The 24,032-nt window shown below is 39.5% G+C and overlaps 1 protein-coding gene across 4 annotated transcripts in view; it reads right to left on the bottom strand.

Moving 5' to 3' along the window:
- Positions 1 to 24,032, bottom strand: part of TENM4 (teneurin transmembrane protein 4) — a 614,726-nt gene that overhangs the window by 411,107 nt on the left and 179,587 nt on the right. For all 4 annotated transcript variants that reach the window (XM_071556826.1, XM_071556796.1, XM_071556807.1 and 1 more), the window contains exon 3: positions 6,558 to 6,655. The gene's annotated coding sequence lies outside the window, so the exon portion shown is untranslated. The remainder of the gene's footprint in view (positions 1 to 6,557; positions 6,656 to 24,032) is intronic.

The raw sequence follows: 24,032 nt of genomic DNA, 5'->3' as shown, positions 1-24,032 counted from the left end.
GAGCACTGCCCAGCACAGCTGCATTGCTTTTACACATGGTCTAATATGGGTGAATTAAGATCCTGTAAAAATAAACAGCATATTCTGCATTTGCCTGTTGAAGATGCTCCTTGGGGAGCCTCTCCCACCCTGTCCTTGATGGGACAGCCAGAAGAATTATTCCCTAGTGCCTGGTAATTACATTTAAAAATGCCAGTTCCCTGGCACAGACAGCGAAAAGTGAGGATTGCAAGTGAATTGCATGTTTGCCTCAAACAGGGCAGCAACTCTGCATGAGGCTGGCCAAGCTAATTTTTATTTTCCTAAAAGGACTGGATGCTCTGTGGGTCTGAGTGCATGCCTTAGGCATGCAACTGCCTTCACCTCCCCACAAGTACCTTGTATTTAGCAATCCTCAAAGAAAACAAATTTTCTGCATGCAGGGATGAACAAACCTCCTTGAGCCAGATTTTCAGCTCAGAAAGACATTGTTTTCTGAGGCAGGCTTTGGATTCTCTGCACCTGGGCTACTGTTCTCATAGGCCCTTGTATTTGCTGTTCCAGCTAGATTTAGAAGAGCTGGACTATAATGTAATTATCTTTACCAACAGGGTCACATTAGGTTAATATCCTGATAATAAACTAATGCTGCAAGTGTTATCTATATACATACGATATATATATTGCTAATATTACTAACACTGTAGGTGTTCAAGACAGTAGTTTCAGCTGAGTCAGACTGTCCATTCCTGCTAACAGGTTAAATGTGATAAAATAAAGAACTTCTTTGCCTCGACCAGGTAAGAGTCAAGTCTTAGCATTCAGCACAAGAAAATAAACTAGACATAATTTAGCAGTACAGCAAAACACCGAGACTACTCCAGGGACACATAAACCATACCAAATTTACGATTGTCTATTATTATCACTGGTAGCAATATGCTGTTTTTACAAAATGGAGTGGAGGAAGAATCACACATGTTGAAGTGTATTTGAAATTGTCTTCCATATTTAAGTCTGTCCATCAAGTTAGGCCTTAATAAGACCCCTCACAAGAGCTAAACACATGCTGAACAGTTTTGCAGCCGCAGGACTCAAGGATGCTTTGTTGTACCAGGTGAAGTCAGTTCCTATAACTCACTTTCATTTATTTTTCCATACTTCTGTGTTTTGTGTTGTCCTGTTGCATGAGAAATGAATGTCCCTACTCACCTTCTTGTTTGTTTTCCCGATGACATGCAGGGGCTCCTTAACCCCAGTGAGAAAGTACACAAAATACAAATTTCCTCAGCAGCAGAATTAAGGATAGAGTTGGACACAGTTGCAAAATGAGCATTAAAATGAGATGAAAAAGCTCTATTTTTTTTTTGTAAAGAAACGTTTCATGTTTACATCAGTAAACTTTGCTCCCTCTTCCCACTGTCACCCTCCCCGCCCCCCTCCCTGTAAATCAATGTCTAATTAGAATCTGTAAATTAAAACAAGCTTAGGTTGGGACAGTCAGCACATTTTTAAGGTTTACCATGAAAAAAATGAGGGTACATCAGCCAACATAAATGAGCAAAAGCATCTTCCAGTACCTACGGGGGCTACAAGACAGAGAGGGACTTTTGACAAGGGGGAATGTCTTCAAACTGACAGAGGGCAGGTTTCTATTAGATATTAGGAAGAGACTGTTCATTATGAGGGTGGTGAGGCACTGTCAGAGGTTGCCCAGAGGAGATGTGGCTCCTCCATCCCTGGAAGTGTTCCAGGCCAGGCTGGATGGGGCTTTGGACAACCTGCTCTAGTGGAAGGTGTCCCTGCTCACAGCAGGGGGGTTGGAAGTAGATGATCCTTAAGGTCCCTTCCAACCACAACTGTTCTGTGATTCTATGATTTTATGAAAAGCAAACTGGAATGAAAATTCCTGGATGCATAGTTCCCACTGGAACCCACAGGAAAGTCTGTACCATGGCTATGGGTGACAAACCAGGGCTTGCACACTGTTCCCAGGTGTGGCACATGGCACTGCAGGCTGTTCTGTTCAATCAGAGCTGCAAAGTAAGCAGTATTGAGGAGCTTTGGCCATGGTACAGTGGGGTTCGGACAGTGCTACAGTGCTTATAGGAGCTATACATCTGCTGCAAGGGGGAAGATATGCAGGGATGGAGAGGGAATTGAGGATGCACAGCTGCCACTGAGGCATCTGTGTTGTTTGGAGTCGCCAGTTGTGATGGTAAAATCACGAAAGCAGCAAAACTGCTTGAGCATCTGGATGGATCAGACTGTTCATGGGGGTGGATGGTATGGGTAAGTGATATGGTTTCACTGTGCAGGATGTGGGTTAAGCCTATGTCATTATTGCTCTCCAAATAGCATGTAGTTTTGGATATTTTGGTGTATTTGTTAAATTTACAAGGAGATGAGCAATAAGTATCCCCAGGGAAGATTTGTCTGAGACATACCATGGCTGCATCTAAAGGCAGTTCCACTGCTGTGAAGTTACCTCTTTTTCCAAACAGTGTAATGATGGGATCTTTGTTATTGCAGTGCTGTTGTGTATCAATTCTTTGGAGAGTGTGAGATCACATCTCCTGCATGTCACAACAGGAGGAACAAAACCTGGACTGAAAATAGCTTTCTGCAGCAAAGCAAAATAAAAGCAAAATCTGATGTGTCCGAGAAATACATCTGCAATTCACTCCCAAATCTAAACAGGGAGAAAACGACTGACAGGTAATGTACAAACAGTTCTCGTAATAAACTTCTGAGTTCATGCTGATTTCTACACCCACCACCCACCCTGCTGCACACTTCACAGCCACGTTTCTAATTGCAGTCTTCCTGTTTTCCAGTTCCTCATCTGTCAAATAATGGGAGGGGAAAGGATTATGGAAACTGATGCAATTGACAGGAAAAATAAATAAGCAAATGAATACATAAATAAATAAATGATGCATCTAGTAGTCTCCAAGACAAGGCTATTCCATTCTTCCTCCTCTTGAGCCAAACATCAAGGGTTATTCAAAAAAAATGATAAATGATAAGAAATAATTATCAATTAATGCTTAATTAACACTGCATGGCATTGATTTGAATAAAAAGAACCTCTCTATATATTGTGGGCTGAAACAAGATGCCTTGTGGAAAGAATGATCAGCTCCATAGTATTATGTAACAGCTGCATAGTTATAGCACCTGGAGACTTTAAGTGTATCATGAGCCCAATGTGTTAGATGCTGTATAAATATAGAGTTCATAAAGATGCTTATCTTGGATTTGTAGTGTAAAGAAGAAGATATGCCATGTAGTTCCTGTGACAGGTTGATCAAGACTAAAAAGACAGGGGACTTAAGGAAATTTGAAAAGGCATACAACTTATCTAGCAGTTTCTAATTAGCTGGGAAAAGGTGATTTTGTACAAAATCTTATTACCAAAACCTTATTCATATAAAGTGCTTGCAAAAGTCCCCAAATACATAAGAGCTGCCTTATGATGTTTAACAGGAAAATAGAAGAGTACACAGGCTGCAGCAGAATAACATGATGGCTAAGAACACAGCCAGGATTTTCAGATTGGAGACCAAGTGCCAACCAATGCCATCTTTCCTCACCTCAGTAAGAACAGCCTGATCAGCAATGAGCCACAGTTTTCATTGAGAGCTGCAAGTGGACACCAGCTCCAAAAGTCATCCTGTTTCCAGGTCAGTGTTTGCTGCTCCAAAGCAAATATGTTGGTTTAAAAGCACCTTAAGAACTACTCTACGTACCTTGAGGCACGTTATTTCTTTTAATGACACAGTAAAATAACAGCTCTCATTATTTGTACTGTTCATATTCATCTTCTGCGTGCACTGAAGAGGTCCATGAGGATGATTCAAAAGGCTGGAGGACCTGTCCTATGAAGACAGGCTGAAGGAGTTGTGGTTGTTCAGCCTGGAGAAGAAAAGGCTCCAGAGAGATCTTAGAGCCCCTTCGAGTACCTAAAGAGGCTACAAGAGAGCTGGAGAGGGACTTTTGAAAAGATCATGGAGTAACAGGACAAGAGGGAATGGCTTTAAACTGACAGAGGTCAAGTTTAGACTAGATATTACAAAAAAATTCTTTCCTGTGACAGTAGTGGGGCACTAATGCAGATTGCCTAGAGAAGATGTGGCTCCTCCATCTCTGGAAGCATTCAAGGCCATGTTGGACCCCTGAGCCACCTGATCTGGTGGAAGGTGTCTCCCAGGTCAGAGGGATTGGAACTAGATGGTTTTAAAGGTTCTTTCCAATGCAAAGCATTCTATAGTTCTAATACTCAGCAGGTAGCACTGGATCAGCCAGAATCGTATACCTGGGAAGCAGCTGTGGACCTGCACCCTGAGGGGGAAACGTGGTAGCCTCACAGCTGGCATGACTGACTCCACTGCCCAGTTGGACATAACATGGGAAAAGGTCTGTGAATCCACAGCAAATAATTGATTTGGGGTTTATTACTGACTTTTTGAACTTTTGTTACTACGCAGATCTCCTGAAAGCAAAAAATGTTATCAAATGCATCAAAGTTGTGAAAAACAGTATCATTTTTAATGAAAAAATGTCTTCAGATTATGTTGACAAGTAAGAGTTCACCTTCAGTAAAAAAGCCATGTCCTGTGAAATTCCCATCTCTTAATAAGAAGAGCCTGTCATGTGCAGCAACTCCCAGCAATTTAGGAAGTTTTATTGTAGAGATTTCCTCTGCTTTTCCTTGCTCCACTCAGTTTCCTTTAGGCTGTCACCTCATTATACTGTTACCACTTATCATATAACCTTGACTTTGAAAACACTTCTTTTTCTGACTATTTTTCACCTCTTTTTTTTTTTTCCTTTTTCTTTTTCTTTGATGAGCAGTCTTTTATCTTGCAGTGAGATCTTTCTCAGGGCTCAACTTTCTGAACCCTTGCTACAGACAAAACATTTCAGCTCACACCAGTCCTAGTATTTCCCTGCCTATGGCAGGGAGGGTGGAACAAGATGATCTTTATGGTCCCTTCCAACCCAAAGCTTTCTATGATTCCAAAATTATGAAAAATGCAGTTTAATTCCTTATAGGAGCAAGTGGCTTCTCCCCAAAGAGTAAAGTACAAACTCCAGGACAAAACTTGCAGGCAGAGTTATCATGATTGTGAACTGCCTCTTCTTATTTATGTCAATATCTGTGTAGTGCTGGTGATTAAAGCATGAGTATTCACTCACTTCCATTCTATCTTGCAAGTATATATAATTCTGCATCAATTTCATTTAAATACACTTTATATTCATGGCTTTGAGTTTTAGAACACCGCCTACCATACTTGTAGTTTTAACATTAACAGGCATTTCTTTTTATCCATTCACCACTCACATCAAGACCTTCCAGGCTGAGGTGAATGTTTCCAGTTTCTTTATATGGCAGCAGCCATAGATGCCTCAGCCCTCATCTACAGCACCACAGTATCTGTACTGCTAGGTGCTCTATAGGCACCTTCAGGTGAAAAGCTCTTAAAGATCATCCCTCAACAATCTTCTCTAGGAAAGCCTGCTTTGTTTAGAAAGGTGACTGGAAAATCCCCAGTGGTCCCTGTCAAATTCAAATATTCACTGATTCTTTGATTTGTAGTTCTGCTTCTCTACTGCTTCCTTGTAATTTCCTGTGTACTGAACAGTCCCAGCTTTGTTTTCCTTCCATTTAAGGAGTCCCAGCAATGATCTCCAAGCAACCCTCCTTGATCCCCATGGACAGTGCCACCATCTTGTCACATGTGTAATGCTGGTATCAACTTCAACTCACACTCCTCTCTCAGATGTCACTTCCCAGCTGTATTGTAGCTACATACATATTCTAAGGATGTTCTCTATATTGTACTTACAATAATGTCTTTCCTCTCTCTCTACCCATCTAGGTAAATCTCCTACCTCAGACCTTGTCATTGAACATCTTAATTACTGCAGAATCCCTTTCTCTCATTTACATCAGAGATATAAATTTGTCCTGGGTACAAAGGCCATTTTTCCAGATATAGCATTCATTTCCCTTCTCCATTTCTATCAAAACTGGGCTGTCTGCATCCAGTCAACCCATACAGTCATTTTCCATGCTCCATGTGCTGGTTTTTCAAACAAATGGTTTTGCATTTTCTTCCCTGCTGCTCTCCATAAATATCTGTAAAATAACCTTGTTAGTCCCTTCCTTTCTCTGCAGTAATGTCTAAAAGGCTCTGACAAGGGCTTGGATGAAGGTGTGCAATTAGCATTGCCTGTCATACTGACCAGCACTTTCTTAACACATCCATGGGTCTCCATGTGTCTATCACTATCCACATCTTGATTTCTACTAAGATGTAAGTTATTTCATGCAAAGAATGTTGATGTTTCTACAGTGCCTGACACAGCAAAATTGAATCCTTGACACGGACTGTGATGCAAATTATGATTGTCAGATAATAAAAATAGATACAGGTCTAGAGAAGTTAGAGAAATTCCTCATGACTCCAATAAGAGAAATCTGCTCAAGAAACATTACAACTATCATAATTTGATTTTAGACAACAAAATATAATTAAAACATCCCAGGTACCGGAATTAGTACTCACTTTTTATATTCGTCTTCTTAGAAATATCTAGGAGCAATCCATCAAATGCTTCTTGTAGGATACTGTTTTAACCAAGACATGTGTTATTCTCAGTCTACCTGTAAACATACACAGACATAAAAAAATCAATGTTTTGTTCAGTGATTTTTAGCTTATTTGCTATATAGAAATGAATTAAAACCAACAGCTAACAGTTAGTCAAGGCACATAAAATAGTCATCTGTACATATGCAGTTCCTGCTGTAATATCACACCAGCGCTACTAGCATATGCTTAGTCATCCCATGGAAACAAATGCATTTACTAAATACAAACTAAGGTTTTCTATACAGCACTCAAAATTAAATGCCTATCCTGGACTAACTGTGCAAACATCCATCCCTTTGCCAAAAGAGTAATTGACCGATTTCTCTATTGTAGTTTCAAGAGTTTCCAGTTAAAATGAAAGTTTATTCCTTTACTGTTCTGTGATTTTGCAGACTTCAGAAGATGAAAGATTTTTTATTTATGTGGTTATTGAAAATATCTCCTTTCTTAAATCTTCTTCCTTTGTTAGAGTGAAATGACTAAGATCTTACATGAAAACTTCTTACTATTTCCACTTACATCAGTAAATTATGTCATATCTGAGTTGCTTATGGCATAGAAGAGTCCCAGTTTAAAAGTAATGATGCATGTGTGACAAAGCTGTCACACCACAAGCAGATGGTACAAAGAAGGTGTAGAACAGCACTGGGGTTCCTCTTCTTTTATTACTCTCATTATCTGATTAGACTCAAGCCCCCTCTCTTAGCTCCTTTTCTTGTCTCAGGGAGACAAAATCCCATAGGGACTGGAAAGGTGAAGAAGAGACTGCAGCAAGAGAGTGTGGGTAGTTTCACTGAAAGCCATATTTGCCAAAGCCAGCAGTTTTCTCAGACTATTCATGTTTGGTATTCATCAATTTTACATGCACTCTGGAGCACAAGGTCTTACAGAATGGGAAAAAAAAAATAAAATTAGAAGTCTGAATGATGTAGTAGCATGTTGTTGTAGAGGTGGGCTTCCACGTCCTTCCATGGCACCCTGTTTCTGCATATATGGTCCAAAATTACAATGGCCTTTCATTCTTGCCAATTGTAAATTAATTTTAAATCCAAGCTGCCCACTGCAAGGGTGCAAAGGTCACCTTTAAATAGGTGCTCTGCATTGCTCTTTACTCCATGCTCCACATCCTTCGGCTTCCTCCCATTAATTCTGCTTCTTGAAGTAGCCTCCTTGCTGCTGATTGTGTCCTCATACAGATTATTTCTCCTGCCCATGCATTTTCTCAAAGCTGCATCTCATTTTGTCATTTCCTGCCTAAGGTTTCTAGTCTCTCTTCTTCACTGCAGTGCCTCCCAATTTGGATCATTTGTGATTTTAATTAACATGTACTTTTTTCCGGTCTTTTGCTAATGAATGAAGATATTTAAAGATGACTGGACTCAAGACTGCTCCCTGATGTTCCTCCACTACAAAACTCATGCAATTCAACACATTTTCATTTATTATCTCACTTTGCTAATGGCCCTGTGGATGGTTTTTAATCAACATCACAAGGTCCTTATCTAAGCCAATCTGAATTAATTTTGTGAGTCTCCTCTCTTGATGATATTCACTTCAGTGAGATGGAAAACAAAAGCAGAAGAGGCCATCGCTTACCAGAATGCTTTTCTGGGAGATCTGAAAATGAGGAGGAGGTGAGAAAAAATTATTCATTCTCCTCTCTTGGGACTCTGGCACACTTTGTGCCCCCTGCCACCATAGTATCTATACTTCTCTTGATTTTTAATATATGTATTTTTAAACTACTTGACAAGGTAGGGAAGTGTTATTAATTCCACTTTGGAGAGTAAGCTCCAGCATAGGGAGAATAAGGAGGTAGTCTGCTCTGTTCCTTTAACATTCATATTTAGAAATTGAAAGTTTATGGTTACTTTTGCTTTTACACCTGTATTCTGAAAGTTACTGTGACATGCCTGTCTATGTGTCTCTGGGATGACCCATTAAATGGACCATCAGAGTGATCTCATCTCTTCTTATACACACAAAAAAATCTCTCTCCTTTCCTATCAAGAGTATAATAATGTCATGTAATGGACATTTAGCCTCCAATCACTGCTCTATGTCCCCCAAAAAGTAGGGACTCACCCTGTCTCCATGCACAACCTCCTTCACTGTCAGCTCCTGATAAACAGTTTTAATGTGGTAGTTACATTCCTTTTGAAAATAAAAAGCACCTTTCTGCTACAGTGAGATGGATTAGGAAAGGCATTTGTAGTATGGACTTATTTACATGGGTTATTTATTTTCTGAAATATTAATTTCTGTTTCTGAATAAGCTCTAAAATATTCTCAGAAACTTCAGATTTATGTGCTTTTTAATAAAAACCATGAGGGTTTTAAAATAATTTCAATTATCTCCTCTTCCCTCCCACCCCCTCACCAATCAAAATTGATGGGGACAAAGAAACAAAGGAAACCCCAAACAAACCAAACAACAGCAAACAAACCAAATCAACCAACCAAAAAAAAAAAAAAAGGAAAGATAAAGAATGAAAAAAGACCAACTATTTCCAGAAGCATCAGCAGTCATAAAGAAACTAATGACAAGCCAAGAAATGATCTGAGAAGCACAGAGAGAGGTAACAACATGAAGAATGCAATTTAGAATCTATTTGCAGAAGGAAAATTTATAAATACTCATTATAACTTTTAAATACATCTCCAAATTAATATGTGTTCTTGCTTGTGCCTTTCTCATTAATATATTTAGTGCTAAACCATACTTAGGATAAAATGTTTGTCACCAATATCATCCTCATATTAGGAAATAATTACACAATTTTTCCACTCTAAACTTTTAAATGTGGCCCAGTTGGAAGTGAATTGCCTTTGACTTGCTAAAAATAAGCACAAGAAACTTAATCTAAGTCCATCATCAGGGCAATTTATATTATACACAACTTTGGTGAGGTGTAATTAGCAGTGCATCTCAATAATTTATTACTGGTTTAAAAAGCTTGAAAAAGCAGGAACTTACAGCAAAATGGGAAAATGGGAAGCTATATGCCAGACACTTTATTGTGGTTTATATTAATTCAGTTATTTTACCTTTGGTGTACATTCATCTATTCATACAATGAGAACGCTCCATTGAGAAGATGCGGAATATTGAACCTTTGACTCAATATGAAATACAAACTCTGAGGCATAGCTGCAATAATACTTCCATTTGCATTATTATGATTAATATTCTTCTGAATAGGAAGCATCCAGAAATATTAATTGCAGAAATAGTGAGATTCCAATATTCATAAATCACTGTGCAGTGTGAAGTAAGTATAGAAAACCACTCTTTTGCATGTGTTTTTTGGAGTTCATTTCAAACTCATTTTCACAAGGCTTTTTCATTTGTGTCTGTTGACAAGACAGTAATTATGCTTTTCTCTTGATTAACACATTCTTTTCAGTAAGGTCCCAAACAGCTTTCACATGAAAGGTTGAATCCAACAGAGCATGTTTTTTCTCATTAAAGACTTAGCATTCACCCACAAGTAATTTATCATACAGATACTTCTTGCCTCACAGGAAGAAGGGTCACCTTAAACATAATGCTCTTGATCTGATCAGAAGTTTTCTCCACAGCAATTGAAATGAATGCCTTTTCAAAGATGATGATTTTTGAATTCATTTAGTAAGTGAAAATACAGAGGGGAAATGGTACACAGTTTCTCTACTTAAGCACAGATCCAACGGAGATTTTCCTTATTTGAAACATATCATCACTAATCTACACAATCTCATTGAAACTTTATCTATACATTTATATCTTTGAATCAAGTAAACTTTTCCCCCTACACTACCGTTTCTTTCCCTCACACTGTTAGCAAAACTCAATATTCATTGATTAATCAAAGCAAGCAACCTGACATTTGGTGCATCAGCTTTCATTCATAACAAGTATGCAATGCAATGATTTATTTTGATGTGTTACACTGTACTTTAAAGAACAACCAAAAATAAAAATGCTTTCATGGTAAGTGTTGTGAAAACAAGTCATCTGCATCAGGGACCACACACAAGGAGAGAACAATTTCTTGCCACCTGTGCTATTTAATCCAGACCTTTGATGGTTGGATTGCTTTGGAGTTTGCTTGCTTGGGGGTTTTCCGGGTATGTTATTTCCAATTGTATCACATATTCAAAAATTAACTGAGGGGTCTAAGCAGTGTTCAGAGATGGAAATAGTGAAGTTTTTCCTGGCTAGTGAGCTGCATTGGTCCATCCTAGATTAACCCACAGTAGGTGAGATGCCCCTGAATTACTGTGGTACCAACTGAATTTCTCCTAACAGTGGCCACTTTGCAAGAGAACTCCCCTTATGAGATGGCAATTAGTACCAATCTCAAAGGCATAAAAAAACAGTCATAGATGACCTGGCTGCCTGGCTGCCAGTGGGATGCTGAGGAAAAGTCATGGGCATGCACTCACCAAACATATTTGTACTAACAATGCATTTCTGGCCAGGAATACTTTAGTGCCCATCTCTGGGCTTGATCAGAGCATCCTGTAAAAGCAGTTACACATGTTCTGTAGTCTTTTCCAACTCCCAAAATTGTTTTTAACAGACAATGGTAAATCATTAAGCAAAATTTAAGTTTCACTTGAGACAGCATAGCTTCAGTTTATGCCCGAAGTCAAGAGTTCCCTCAGTGGGCTGTGGCTGAATGGGGACAGTCTGATAAGCTGGAGACACTTGTGATCAGGATTAAATACATAAATACAACATAGGCTGGTTGTATTGGCTGCTGCTTGACTGGCTGCTGCTTCTGATTGTCTCTGTGCTACACATTTTTCTCCACCTCCTTTTCCATTATCATTCTCTGCTATAAATGATGACTGGGGATTTGCTGTTGGACACAGAAGCTAAGTGGAGTGAGGTGGGAAGCAGAGACAGTGCACACAGAAATGGGCTGAAAATCATCCTCCAAAATGAAGCCCTGCTCACAAGACAACCCCTCATAATTTTGTTCCCCCACAGAGAACAGAAAGACATGGCTGATGTATTTGGAGATCATAGGCATATTGCAAAAGGTAGTAAATGAAAGCAGAGGATGTTATTGAGTTATTTAGAGGCAAAGGACACCTTTCTGTAAGATGGCATATTCCTTTGCAGTCACTAAAGCCCAACCACCATCATAATCATAACCTATCACTTACTACAACTACCCAAAAAGGAGGGTGTAGCGAGGTTCAGGTTGGTCTCTTCTTCCAGGTAACAAGCAACAGGACAAGAGGAAATGGCCTGAAGTTGTATCAGGGGAGGTTTAAATTGGATATCAGTGAAAATTTCTTCACAGAAAGTTATTAGCCACTAGAAAAAGCTACTCAGGGAAGTGGGCAATTTTGAACTTCATCATCCAGAATGGCTCCCAGTGGAGTGAGAGCTTTGCACATCCCAGTCTCTTCCAATTGTGTTGTAGGGGCCATTTAACATTATTTTGTCTCTCATGCTTTTCTGGGTTTACTTGTTGTCTGTTTTTTCTTTTTGGTTTGTTTTTTTTTAGGCAAGGTGAGACCAGTTTTTAAGTGGTTTATAGAACGGGTTGGAAAAAGACTACAGAGTGGAGGTTTCTCAGAATTAGGATAATTTTCTCAGTGTGTAATAATTTCAAGTGAAAAATTGCATTTCTAGGAAATGGTAGGACAAATAAAGGATGTAGAATGTCTCCTATTGAGTTTCAGCAGAATTACATTGTAATGTTCATCAAAGAATTGTGGTCCTGTGCCCTTTGCAGAGCAAGCTCTTCTCACTTGTTACAACATCAGCAGATATGCTTTGTGCAAAAATTTGGCTTTCATGTTCTACTTTTAATTGTGCCATATTTAAGTCTCATTTGCTTGCATATGCTTTGGTCATCATAGATTTGTCTCAGCTGCCTTTAGAAATCTACATCATAGAAGTTAAATAGCTGTCAACCTAGACTAACTCAGATGCCTGGCTTTTAGTTGCATGAGTCAACAGTCAATGAATCTCACCACAAGCTATGTTTTCTCAGTGCAAATGAATAACCAGTCCTTCAGCCATTAATTTTAATGTTGCCTTAACAAAGGCTAAGCAGCATTTCAGTAACGACACTGTTCAAAATACTGCAATCAACCACAATAATAAATCTGGTAAATAACTTGTTTTACCAAACCAGGAGAACTCAAAGGCAAAATATTCAGTTTGGGCCAACTGGAACAAAGAAACAAAGCATTTCCATCAGAATAAAATTTGCGAATTGAATCAGTTGCTTGTTTTTTGGAAATTTGATTTATTGAACTTAGATTTTAGGTGGGTGAAAAAATTGTACCAAAATGCAACAGCTTCTCTCTCATAGTGAAATTAGTCCTATACTTTCAGACTTTAAAATTAACATACCTGTACTACATTAGGTTAGTGAGACACTGGAACAGGCTGCCCAGAGAGGTTGGGGCTTTCCCCTCTCTGGATGTCTTTAAAACCAGGTTGGATGGAAGTCTGAGCAACCTGGTCTAGAGGGTAGCATTTCTGCCCATTTGAGTGGATTGGAACTAGTTGGTCTTTAAGGTTCCTTCCAGCCCAAACTATTCTATGATTCTGTGATTCTATATTCATCTGATCAAGGTTGGCAAAGCAGCTTAGGAAGCCAGCTGTCTCCACATGTAAAATGTTTCTTTAGATCCCACTGCAAAATTTGCTTTTAAATGCTGGTAATCCATATTGCAAAATTCAAAGCAATAAAATATGCCTTTTGTGCAATAGCGCCTCCAAAATAAATATTTTCTTGGTCTACTGTGAAAAAAAATGTCTTCTTTGGCTTCTGGATCATTTTTTCAGCTACTTCTTTATCTATGGGAAAAAATTTTTTTTTTGTTGGGTTCATTTCATAAGCAAGAACATTTCTTCTGGCCTATTTGAACTGTATAGTGCAAAAGAGTTTCTGTATTGCCTAGAAAAGTATCACAATATGTTTCCCAGTTCACAATGGATGTCTTTATAATTGTTGTTCGATTGTTGTCCTGTAACAGCTTCAGTTCTTTCAGCACAGCCTTGACCAACAATAATATATAATCTGACCATCTACACACTTTTCATTAAAGCTGTTAAATGGAAACAATAATCTTTCCCTTTATTCAATGCTGATCCATAACCTAAAACCCTTCTAAAGCTTTGAAACGAAGGGTATTTTTTGGCCCTTCGTTTTGTTAGTGGATAGGTAAGCTGACATTAAGAAATTTACAGAAGCACAGCTATTGAGCACGAGGATGGAAAACTTGACCCTAATAAAGGCTGACAATTGTGGACTAAGCTACATGGACTCCATATTTCTTGTACACTATGAATACACCGGTATCTCACGTAAAAGATTCAGTCTGGTCATTTTGTAAGTTATTTGTACATCTGAACTTTGACATACTCTGGCTTTTGGAAATGCTGAGAAGACTGGAGACTTGCAGTGCTTTTATCCTGCTTGCCACAGATACCACATTCTCCACAAAAACTCCACTGAAACATTTGTATTTGCAAATTTCTTAAGTGTAGAATAAAAAAGACTTCAATGACTGGGGGCCTGCAATGTGCTGCTAAGCCCACTCCTCAATTTGTAATTGATTTACTGATGTAAATCAACTGGTTGTTGTGTTAGTGAGAACAGTACTATGGGAAGAGAGGGCAAGGACACTGTTCCTGAATCACAGTGCTTCTGTGATGTAAGGATGTGTTCCTCACCATTATCTTCTTACTTCCTGAGGATATAACACTGCTGGGGAGGGTGTTGAGAAAGGGGTACACTCAGGGTGGATCATGTAGGGACTTCTCATTCCCTCTACTGTTCCTCTGCCACCGCCTCTGCCTCCATCTCAATGTGATCACAGCCCAAGACATGACAAGTCCAAACTGGTATTGGCAGTGGTTCACCTGGCTCTAACCAAGAGTGCTTCTGACTCTGAGAGATGTCTCCACCTATCTGAAGCATCTTCTGCGCTGGCAGGTCTGACACAATACTTAAGAAAGGCCTGCAACTTTCCGAATCAGCAAAGAGAGACGAGGTTGGATGTCCCTGGTTATCCCAAAAGAATCAGCCCTTTAATCCATCAGACAATACATTCATAACTGTATTTTATCTCCTCAGCCCACAATATGCTACATCTACCCCACTGCATAGTAGCCTGTCCTGCTGGCCTTCATGCTGAGGCAAATTTAGGCATGCTGTGATGTACTTTCTGAAAACCATGGAAGAATTTGCCTCCTACATTTAGGCAGGGTATTGACATTCAATGAGGTTCCCCACTGCAAAGGAGCAATCAAAGGTAGAGTTATGAAAAGGTTTAAGTTTGTGGTGACAGGAGAGGTCTGTGGCCTCTGAATGGCCCTTCTCTTCCTCCTTTGCCTATTCCGGAATCCCAGGATGAATAATTTAGATACTTCTGGCAAATCCCAAGAATTAGGTGGTATTAAAAATGTTAAAAGCATGTATTTTGTTTATGTGGCTGGACATACACATAAAAAATGCATCTACATATATATCCATAAACATATATATATATATATATATATATATATATATATATATATATATGCATGTAGTAGAATTTGCTGTTATCAAAAGAACTACAAATGGCATATGAGGGCTGAACAGCTGGAGCTATACTGGTATATTGTACTGTACTGTAATGACTCAACACAAGAGTATTTAACTTCTTCCCAAGCTCAAAATGTCTCTCCTTCTCAACTGGAAAGACTGGGGTGGCTGAGCTGTCATTGCTTTTTAGTGAGTACATAAGATGATACTTTTATAAGGAAGATGCTGGGGATAAGAATTGCAACACCTCTCTTTATTTCCCTTAGAATAAACAAAAAATGGGTATTAGCTACACAGAAGAACTCAAATATCTCAATATTCACACCCAAATACAAAAATCCCTTTCAGTTCCTACCTCTGCTAGAAACAACTTCTGTGTCATAGGAAAAGCCTCACCACTAACTCTCACTTCAGGCCTTCTTTCTGCTCAGTTCCTTAATAAAACAGGAATACACACCCTGTCATGTGCTGGAACAGCAGGAAGAAACCAGTTTAATGAGATGCCACAACAGCTTCTCCACCTGACTTGTCACACGTATCCTTATAGCTGTGTTTGTACCAGCAATAGTTCACTAAATTCAGGAATAGTTCACAGAATAATTTTGTATAACCAGCCTTATCATCCTCCACTCCCCGCCCAGTTAATAATTTGTATAAAAATAACATTTCCATTTTTATAGAAAATTTGGAATTCTAGCTCCCCTACCCAGGCTACCTCTCAGAGCATTGGAAATAAGGTTTGACTTTGAGCTAGTCTTCTTCATTTAATTCTCCAGGATGATTTGAAGCTAATGTTATCATCTTGAGTAAATTGGTGGGCTCTTTCCCTGCACAATATAAGTTGAATAAAAACAAAGGATCCTTGTGCATCCCCCTTCCTCAGCTCCCAGCACTCTGTCCCTCCTGATGCTGCATACTGTAGATTGGCATTTTACATCTTAGCAATAGATGTCCATAATTCTGTGAACAAGAATGACGTTCCCTGAGACCTGGTTTTGTAGAGCAAACCTATATCCATAGGAGCAATTAGCCTCCTGCTGTGAGTTTAGACACGCCAGCTATACTGCAGCTGCTGTCTGTTGCCAGCACTAAATTTTCCTCAGTAGTGGATCAACGTGTTTAAACACTTTGAACTTCTTTATCTCAGTGAGGAGATTTGAAAGCCTCCTGGTTGAACAAGTTTTCTTTTGGGTGAAACTCCATCTCATTCACCATTTCAGTGCTGACCTGAAACATTTGTGCTTTATTTACTGGAGAGGCATCATCTTTTGAAATGGTTTCTCACATCCTCTGAGAAAGACTTTTTATTTTCATTTTCCCCTAACACTGAGCTTAAGTAATGGTACTTCAAACAGCAGATAAGAGGCACAACAAGGACTCAGTCTTCTACACAGCAATTCAGAATTACCTTAATCTCCATCACACACTTTCTGATTTTCTTTTTAATCTCCTGCAGCAAAGTGTGCACCAAACACAGCTGGGAACTTGCTATTTAAACTACCTTATTACAGTTACACTACGAAAGCTTAAGTACTGTTTGAAATAGATGAGTACAAATGAACTGAAGCAAGGGACCAGGCACCTCAGATGTGCGTACAGCAGGGTAGATGATGGGAGATAAGAATTAGAGGCAGGTTGAGGCCTATTCTGTTTTCTTCCTTAAGGAGCCACAAGTGAACTATTACTGATGTGAAACTGCTGAGCAGGGAAAAGCATGGTGTGACTCTCCTGGCTTACTCCTCCAATCGCAACTGAATTCCTGAATTTCCTACCAAAACTAACTCTCTGCCCCTTTGCCCACCATGGAGTCGGTATAGCTGTAAATAGGAAATTCAACTCAAATTTCATTAATGAAATCACTTCTCTGACCTTTGGGCTATAAATTGGTCTAACCCCAAACTGACTAAATTTACTCTCTTATAAAATGTTACCTCCTGTGATAGAGTTACCCTGCTTGTAAAGCAGGTGGCAGGAGGCAGCCTTTCAAAACTTAAAGGGGGTTTATAAGAAAGATGGGGACAGAGTTTAGCAAGGCCTGCAGTGATAGGGCAAAAAGTAATGGATCTAAACTAAAAGAGTGTAGATCTAGAGTAGATAGAAATGAGCATGTTGAAACACTGACACAGGTTGCTTGCATAGGTGGTGGTATGCCCCATCCCTGGACACATTCAACGTCAGGCTAACAGGGCTCTGACCAGCCCATTCCAGTGGAAGGTGTCCCTGACAGGGCAGATGGGTTGAACTAGATTACCTTTAAAGGTCTCTTCCAACCTAAACCCTTCTGAGATTCAATGATTCTAGAAGGAGCCAAGAGAGTTTAACTGATATTAAAACTTTCTGGATATTAGGACCTTATTAACAGGGCTGTGCTCTTATCAAAATACTTGCTCAGAAATGCAGACAAAGCATTTTCCCTCAACCCAGTATTTGGTTTTGCCAGTGACAGAGAAATCTAGAATAAACAGGGTAATATTAGACTTCTTTCCACAAGGCTTTTCTCCTTAGACATGATTTTAATACCACAGACAATCAAAAGAGTTGATGGAGAGACAGATAACTGAGTCAAAACTTTGGTGAATTTTATTTCTCCTGCAGTTTGAGCGCTCCCACCCTGCACCAGCTGGTTTTATTACACAGGTGGATGGAATGTGTTCTGCTCCATTTCCAAGGGAGCCACACAAGACTAGCATAAATCAGTCAGCAAGTACCTTGAACAGCATATATTAGGAATGTAAGTGAGAGGAATTCCAAAATGAAGCATGTTTAGACAAAGAGGCAATTATGGTATGGAGAGGAAAGAAGTGTAAAAATTTCAGCTGTAATCAGGGACCGAGTACAGTAGCTCAAGGAGGTGGAAAGTCTGATTCTTTATTTATATAGCCTCATAAATGGTGTGATTTTAATCCCCTGCATATGATATAGCAATATTTATTAGAAGTGTGTATCACAGACTGATTCCCAAAGAGGATTTAGGAGATTGGTCTTATAATATCCACACAGTTCAGTGAGCCAGATTCAGGTGTCATTTACAAAGGGTCTGCCCAGGTGTGCTTTTATGGACATCAGCGGAGTTACTCAGAATGGGGGCAAATGGTACATAAATGTTGTGCGTTTGCACTGCAGAAATAGGAGGGGGGACAGACTAGTTTGTGTCCTGCGTGCTGCAAGCTTGACCATAAAAATGCATTCCCAGTGGGTCAGCACCTGTTTAGATAAATGGTTTACTTGAAATACACTATTCAGGAGAGCTTGCACATTTATCCATATGGCACTAACATGAACTGCCAGCTGTGGCCAGTCGTCCAATATGTTGTCTCTCCATCTATGACATAGAAAACCATATGGAATCATCTATCCATTAGGAAGAGATCATTTTCAGACAGGAAAATTTTCTGACACAATTATTAGCTGCAGTGTTCTTGATCAGGAACAGGCTGAAATACGCAGGGAACAAAAAGAAGCTTATGTAGTCTTGTTGCCCTTAAAGGGTCATGTGAAGAGTTTTCTGTTTTAAAATCATATTTCAAGATGATCTATTTTTTTTTTTTTAGGAATGCCTTTTTTTCTCTAAGGTTAACGCCATTCTGCTTCATAGGAGGGTTTTCTCTCCACCCATTTTTTTTGATGAGTGATCATGGCACATGAGGCTACAGTGTTCCCCTGGGCTTGGGTTTGATTAGGGTCAGCAGACAGGTACGTGGTTTGCTAGAAGTAGTATTTTTTAGGAGCAACTGCTGAACACCCTATTCGCAAATAAGTGGTTCCAGAACTGTGACTCAAATGTAATTCCTTCTGAAGTGTCCTTGTCTTTGCACATGCTGTGGACTTTGCTCTGAACCAATGCTAAACACTGTAAATCAGCATAAAATCAAAGGAAAACAGTGTCAAAACACAGTCACTGGCTGAATTCAATAATATCGTTATTGAGACAGAAAATCCTATTAAGGCAGTTTGCCTGCTCTCAATCTGGAATAACTCAATTACTCTTGATTTGCACCAATGCAAATGAGATGAGAATCTGCCCCTAGAACACTTGCTAGCTATGCTCATTGACATGATCAGAAGTACAGTGTTCCCTGTAATCAGCCTTGGTTTACCTCTAATGGATATAAGCAGAGACAAGAGCCTCAGGCGCTTCAGGCTGTGGAGTGAATAGCTGATCCCTCTCTGACTGTAGAGTATGCAGATTATGTATGGAGAATCTGAGAAGCTTGTTTTGGAAATTAAGTGGCCCCCAAATGAGTCTGAAATCCGGAAATACTTCTTAACCACACCACTTACAGATACAGGAACTCTTCTCCCACATGCATTGTAGCTCCCCTAATCCAGCAGAAACCTCCTGAGTTAAATTAGCATGTGATGAAAATCAGCTCTGACCTGTGGTACAGCACAGACTATCCAAGGAAGAGAAAGACTGCATAATTACCAGTAAGTCCAAAGCTAAATTGTGAGACGTTCTTTGATCTAGCACCCTGGTACTTGAAACAGGGTTTGGGCTATTACATCTGGTGAGTACAGATACACCAGACAGCAGACACCAGTCAAAACTCAGTTGTGCAAAGTGCAGACTCAATAGATGATGCCAACCACAGGTGAAATTTTCTAAATTGATACTGTCTTCTGTTAAACTCAGCAATGGCCCACCTCCAGCCATTTCCTTCCCCTCCTCTTTTTCTTGGAGCTGCTGATATAGATCCTTCAAAAGGATCTGGGTGTGTCCTCCTGTTAGTGTAATATACCAACTGCTTGTGGTCCCATCACTGTCCACAGTTAGGGAAGTGAATGGGAAGCCAGAATAAAGACAACATACATACATACATACATATATATATATGCATGTATATGTATATATTTATATACATATAAAGAAAAACAATCTTCATAACAGTAGGTGGGTCTCTAGAAATGTCCAGCAATTTGGTTGTGTTTTCCATACCCAAATAATAGTTATGATGATGGCTAGGCTTCGCAAACAAAGATTTAGGAAGGGCTTTACCCACGTGGGTGTATCCTTCGAGCCTGTGCAGTGGATTTTTTAGGTGAGGCACAGCATGTGCGACACTGGCCCCACCCTTTAACTCCTGAGATTCAATCTGCCATGGCCGAGCAAGCTTGGATGGTGACAGTGAAGTCCTCAGGACTAGAACCTACAGTTCCCAGTATTCCCAGGAGGTCTCCCCAGTACTATCCAGGGCTGACCCTGATTAGCTCCCTAGATCAGATGGGATCTGCTGTCAGGGTGGTACTGAAACAGTATTTCCTTTCTTGATATCAGTGCTGGTTTCTGTAGTCGTAGACTGAAAGTGCCCAATGTCCAGTGATCATTATCAGAGAATCAGTGAGAGACACCAATCAAGAACCTTTGCAAGCAGACTGGGAGATACTCCCACCATAACAAGGCAATTTAATGTCTAGTAAGTGGAGATTTCAGGTAACTTTTTCCTGGCTGGATGGCCATATGCAGAAGGTGATCACAACAAACACAGTAAGTGAGAATTCATTTAAAACACTTCAGAATATTTTAGCACCTAATCACAAGCAACACAAAGCACTTAAAATGGGGAACCCAAATCCTCTGCTAGTTAAAGAAGACATTTCCTGATAAACTAACATATAAAACAAATATTTAACTAACAGATGGTGTGAATAGCCCAGTAATTGTCCACTTTGCTGACAAAACAAGCAGGCAAAGAGTCAGTCTTGACTAGAGAGAGAGCACTAACTGGGAATCAGGATACATGAATTTGTTTCCTGCCTACACAGAATGATCTCCATACATTAATATTTCCAGGGACATTAGCCCCTACTTTTCCAGTTTTGCTAATAAATTATGCTGTTGACCATCTACTAATCACAAGCCGTTGTTCCAGCACTTCTCACTTTTTCCCATGACCAGGGAAACTTTTGTTTGATGCTCATCAGATGTTTTCGAATAAGTTTTTCTTTCCCAAGCTACAATACTGAGAAGCACTGGCATATTGGCATCTCGGGAGGTTTCTAGTACTCCAGCAGTTCAGTCTGAAGATTATGATCCCAGTTCCTTTTGCTTTAATTTTTTTATTTTCGTGACATCCTAACAATTGTTCTCGCACTGATGTTTTGCCTTTCTTAGGTCCTGTAAGTGTGTATACTCAACAACATGTCTTTATCATCCATACTTGACATATTTTAACACATCACAGGCAAGCATTTCACCAGAGAAGCAGTTTAGCTCAATGCCATGCAATGCCTTAGTAGCTCAACCCATTACTTTTCCAGTGTTAAATCCATAGTAGAAATTTTCTCACTCATATATGTCACTCACTGCCAGTTACCACTAGCTTTGACACGTATATCTCTACTTTAGACCACAATTCAGATCAGAGAGCTTCTTAAATCTACAGAGTGTATTGACTAGGACTATGGAGATCATAATCAGGAAGTGATAAACAAGGTAATTCATATGCTTTGATGCATCTCGATGTACAGACAGGATGTTTAAAAAATATAGATCCATAGAAATATTCCACATAGCCACCAATAGTTTATAAATCAGCATTTGCCACTTTCATATAACTGTATTCCAACACAACATCCCAAAAATTCAGCAAAATTTAGAAGTTGCTGTTCCAATGGCATCTTTGCTGGGAATTTATAGTATTATTTGCTCTGTTCTGACTTTTTTTCCTATATTTCTCTATCTACTGCAAACAAGCACTATGCCATTGGTGCCAGCCTAAAAGACAGTATTCTGAGAACATGGGTAATATCAGAATTTTCCTCAAACAGAAAGCTTTGTGGCTATATGAAGCATTAACAAATCCCATCTGCTGCCCAGACCACACTACCAGTCTTGCTCTATAAAAAGGTTGCCATTCCAGTTGAAGGAGCAACAAGCTCCAGAGCTGCCCAACAGCTGATCTCAGAGCCATTACATAAAAATCCTGGAGAAAAAGTCATCAGAAGTTGCCTGCTTTAGTATTTGGCACACTGAGTCTTGAAGAAAGTTTTGCAGGTGCACTTATTCTCACAAACTTTTGAGCATAGCAGCACAAGTTGAAGCCAACTTGCCAAATGTGTCAGAAACTATATCGAATTGTAACAGTACCTGAATTCCTTTTTATTTTTGCTTTTTACTTGATGATTGGGAAGAAGATATTGAACACACTCTTCAAGGTGCATGAGACTATAAGTATTCTTTCAGGCTGCAAAACCAGTGTTCCAGCCACTACTCTTTGAGAAGGTCCCGGCACATTTACTCTCCAGTGCTGCAAAGAATAAACCAGATCTTTAGACAGGTGGGGCCTAGATAGAACTGCTCCCACTTTTCATTAACTTCAGTAGAGCTGCATTGACATTGGCATGGAATTAGTGTGAAGAGTAGTTTGTCTCCTACTGTAGCAAGCAAACACTACTCCAGATTCAGGGATGGTACCTGCATTTTGTGCACCACCACCATTCAACAGAAAAATGCCTCTGATTCCTTTCTCACTTATTATCTACTGAGACATGCCTTCTGGGACAGGGTCTGTCTTACATGCATTTATCTGTGGACTGATGCTACCTGAAACTATAGCAGCATTCAACTGCTGTGGCTATATTCAAATATAAATACTCAATACAACAGAAAAATGTCTACACCTTCATCATATCTTTTCCGTGTGGGAAGGGGAATAAGCTGCAAAATTGAAAGGCAGGTCTGCTATGATGCAATACACTGGTTTGTAACAGTATAGTTATTTTAGTAGAATATTTATATACTCAGACAATACAGTTATACTGCTAAAAACTTTTAGTCTGTGCTGGAGTAGAATGTCTCACAATGCTGCTGCAGTCCTGACTGGTATCTGTGGTTGTAACTGTAATGCAAATAATGAATAATAAAAAGTAATAATTGAATGTGAACTGCATGCACTGGGCTGTCATGGGTAGGCAATACAAATTACTTGCAGAAATTTTTTCTGCTCCTCTGTATTCTGCTCTTGGTGACAAGCTCTTTGTCAACTTTTCCTTCACTGTTAGCAATGAAAATGTGCATATGTGGCAGCTAGTAAGTCAAGCTTCCCAAGGGAACAGTTAATTCAATGCTCCTTGGTCCTGTGCTTATTTCCCTCAGTCACTTTTCCCCTATGGATCCAGTAACAGAGTAGAAGACGCGCCGGAAAGAGAATTAGAGCAATAATTAACCACAAGGAATGAAAAAATGAGACTGGTTAGAAAGAGCAAAAAGCAATGGCATGTCAAACAACAAAACATAACTGCGTAATGGTTTAAACAAGTAACATGAAAGCCTTGTTCTTTCTTTTCCAGTGACACAGGAGTCTCCCTATCCACAGAAATATCACTCCGTTAAAGGATAACATTAAACAATCCAATCTTTAATAAGCCACTGGAAACCCAGAAGCACAAGACAGACCCCCTTTGTTTATCACAGACCTTATATGCTCAGAGGTCTTCAGATGAATGAGGTGCCAGACAGCAGTCTAGGGAGGTTGAGGGTGTTAACACCCTCCATCAGCTCCACAAAACCATTCCTCCATGCACTCAGACCCTGCCTTTCCCACACTGACTGAGGATAATGAGAAAATTATTCCAAAATGACAGAGTCAAAAATAACTTAGTTTCTATCTGAAAGTCAGATTTTATGCCATATATTTATATTTATTGCCATATATTTATGGGATTCACAAGCTGAGAAAAAAAATCCAGCTTTGATGAGTTCAACAGCAAAACTCCAAAAGAATTACTCACTTGTCTAAGTAGGGGTTTCTAGTCCCATTTGAGATTTCCTGGGGTATCCCATAGCTTGTTGCCCATCTCATGTCCATTTTTAGAAATACCTTGTGGCATCTCACACAGAATTGAA

The sequence above is a fragment of the Pithys albifrons genome, chromosome 1, assembly GCF_047495875.1.
Source record: "Pithys albifrons albifrons isolate INPA30051 chromosome 1, PitAlb_v1, whole genome shotgun sequence".
Taxonomy (NCBI): Eukaryota; Metazoa; Chordata; class Aves; order Passeriformes; family Thamnophilidae; genus Pithys; species Pithys albifrons.
This window is presented reverse-complemented; position numbering and strand designations above follow the sequence as displayed.